Below are 3,432 nucleotides of genomic sequence, written 5' to 3'. Positions count from 1 at the left end.
GTCCTCTAACAATGGTTAGCAAGGAGCCTTCATGCTACAGTTAGAGGCCCACGAAGAGGAGCCCCTGTAGACTTTTTAATTTGAGGAATTTGCATTCCTTTGACTGAATTGAGCCTCTCCACTAATTGGGATGGTTGTTTGGGGTTCTCCTCCTTCAATTGTCTGCTCTTTCTCCCAATTCAGTTCCAGAATCCAACCTGGGGCTCATCATCGGCTGCGTTGTGGCTGGTCTTGTCCTGCTGTGTGTGATTGTTGGGTTCTTGGTATTCTTCAGTAAGTATCCTTTTCTGGGCGATGGAAGGAAGATGGGGAGGTTCCTCCCAAGTCTCTCTCTTTGGGGAGCTTCTTCCGGGCTTCCTCCTCTCCTGTTTTCCCAGCCCTCTTGGGGAGCCTCTGAGATCTCGGCCTCTTGCTGGGACTCCAGTCTTGACCTGGCTGAGTCTGAGGTTGGGACAGTCCTGTCTTCTTCTGAGCTGGGAAGAAGCATCCCAGTTCCGTCCCTTTCAAAGTCTTTGGTCAAAGAGCAGCAGAGAAGGATTTCCATGAAAATATTTCTCCCCTCCCAGCTGCTGCTGCTTCCCCCAATTTCCCTCCATCCATCTCGGAGGCAGCAGGTCTCCCTTGGGGAAAATCAGGAGATACATTTGTATTCTGAAGATCTTTCTCTCTTTATTGAGGAGTCAAAGGAACTGTGAAATATCTCCTGGGGTTCTTTCTCCTACGGAGGGAGAGGTTGGGTGATCTCTGGTGGATTCTTTGGAGCTTTCACTGATTTTTGTCCTTGCAGAAAGACGTCGAGATGACTGCAACGCAACATCAGGTGAGTGACTTATTCTCTTTCCATGTAATTTCCAACTCAGAAGAGGCCTCAGAGGCAATATCACTTGACAGTTGAGCGTGTATGTGTATACGTGTGTGGTTTTAAACCCAAAAGAAACTCATGAAGCCGCAGAGTTGTGCTCTTTCCTCCTAAAAACTAGTCTGGGGAAGCTCCTTTTTATAACAGCCAGGCTGTTCTTGGGAGTGCAGACCCCCCCAAAGGGAAACATCGGGGAAAGGAAACCCTCAAGAAGGTGAGACGACCCACCTGGGTGGAAGATTTCTCTGACTGAGAAGCTGCTCTGTTTTCCAACTAGGACAGGGGTGTCAAACTCAATTTCACTGAGGGCCGCATCAGCATTGCGGTTGCCTGGGGGGGGTGTGTGTGGCCAGAGTGGGTGCAGCCTACTGGGTGGGTGTGGATGAATGGGTGTGGCCTACTGGGTGGGCGTGCCCAGTTCTACATCATTCGTGTCAAGAGTGCCTGTGGGGGCTTAGGTAGGAGTGGGACAGATCTGAGAGTCTCTGGCAGAAGGAGGTGGGACCGGGGCATGTGCCAAGGCATGGTCCACCGGGGCAAGTGCCAAGATGGCCACCACAAAATTGTACATTGGCTCCCTCCTGGCTGGTCTGGGCCAGGGCCAAGGCAGCGGGGGCCATTCCCTCACTGTTTCCAGGATGGCTTCGCGGACCACATGAAACCACTTTGTGGGCCGCATCCAGCCCCGGGGCCTTGTGTTTGACATGTCTGAACTAGGAGGAACTTACAAAATTCACTTTCCTTGCTCTGGTTTGTTCCTGTAGAGGAGAAGGGAAACTCTCCCTGTTGGATCCAGGCAGGGAAGGCAACCCAGAGTCTGCATGGTGGAGCCTGGCCCCATTTGGAGGAAAGAGCCCTCAATTCCTTGGTGTGAAATACGCAAACCACTGGTAATGCCATGATCCCCAGTGGTTAGAGACTCTTCTGGTGGCATAGCTGAGACCAGGCTGAATCTGGAAGGTGGGGGTGGGTGGGTTTCCCCTCTTAGAGGTGTGCCCAGCTGGGTAGGGTTTGGCCCCCATCGAGACCCAGGGCAGGGGAGGTGGGGTGGCAGTGGTCCTCTGAGAATCTCCTCCTGTTTTCAGAGGCCTTGATCCCCACGTTTCTGATTGTGACTCCCTGTTTCTGAATCTGGGCTCACGGGATCAGTTGGGATTGTTGCTGCTGTACCAACCTCCCTGCCTGAGTACAGTGGAGTGTCCCAGGATTATGGTCCTGGGAGTCTTCATTCTGCCATCCATGCGTTTGACCTCGGAAGCGGCCCAGGAGTTCATGGCCACCAGGGTGGGTTTGGGCCTCTCCCAGATCATCTTGGACCCGACTTGGGACCGTGGTCGCACACGCACACCAGATATGATCTTGTTGTCAGAGTAATGGCAATGTAATCTGGTGGGAGAATCGAGTTCAGACTGTAACATTGTAATATTTTACATGGCATTTTTTATAATTGTACCGCGCGCTTCCTAGAGTCATCTTGGAGAGATGGATGACACAGAAGGTTAATAATAAAATAAACGAACAACCTGGTATCCTTTGAGAAATTCCTGAAGCTGCAGAGGTTTAATGGGGAAGTGAGAGAGAGAGAGAGGAGCAGGGCATGGCAAAGACTCAATCTGTGTCTATCTCTCCAATGCAGGGAGGAACCAGGCCATTTAGCAGCCTCCTGGCAGGTGAGTGGCCCCCGTGGGAATGGAGGTTGAGGCTTTGAGGTCCAAGGACCAACTGACGGTGAAGATACTTTGGGGAATTCCTCTTCACTACTAATCTACTCGAACACTGCAAGGGTGAGGAATTTGGGGGCGATTCAGGTAGGCTCTGGGGCCTGCCTTGGATCATGAGGCTCAGAGACCTGCAAAAAAGGAGATTTGAGTGTCACCAGGGCAAACCCGGCTGATCCCTCCCTTGAGGCTGCTGCTTCTGCTCCTTCCCTGGGCTGATCTTTGCTGATCCCTCAGCCTGGACGGTGGGATTCTTCCTCTGGGCTCCCCTCTCAGACTCACCCTGCCTGCTTTTCTCCTCCTTTTTGCAGCACCAGCAGACACTCCCAACATAAGGAGAGAGGAGAGAAGACTTCTTCTGAATTAGGCCGGACTCTCAGGAGGAGCCCTTCAAGCCCTTCCAGCATGCTGGAATCAGGATGTATTTTGGGTCTCTCATCACTGCTTTTATCACTACCTCAGTATTATATTATATTTTGTTACGACCGAGGAACAGAGGAGAAAAGAATATCTTATGTGTTTAGGATTGTGGAATCAAAAGGATTCAAACGAGTGGGTGTAGTAGATGTTACTTTATTTTTATTTTTTATTATTTTATTTATTTTTATTTTATTTGTATTTATTTATTTATTTATTATTTGGATCCTGCCGAAGGTATTGAAGATATCCAACACACCTGTAGTAGATGTTATTTTATTTTTATTTTTTATTTTATTTATTTTTTATTTTATTTATTTCTATTTTATTTTATATTTTATTTTATTTATTATTTTATTATTTTATTTTATATTTTATTTTATTTTATTATTTTATTAAATTATTTTATTTTATTATTTTATTTTATTTTATTTTATT

The sequence above is a fragment of the Protobothrops mucrosquamatus genome, unplaced genomic scaffold, assembly GCF_001527695.2.
Source record: "Protobothrops mucrosquamatus isolate PMUCROS unplaced genomic scaffold, P.Mucros_1.0 scaffold4994, whole genome shotgun sequence".
NCBI lineage: Eukaryota > Metazoa > Chordata > Lepidosauria > Squamata > Viperidae > Protobothrops > Protobothrops mucrosquamatus.
The sequence above is the reverse complement of the archived record's forward strand: the minus strand, read 5'-3'. Positions refer to the sequence as shown.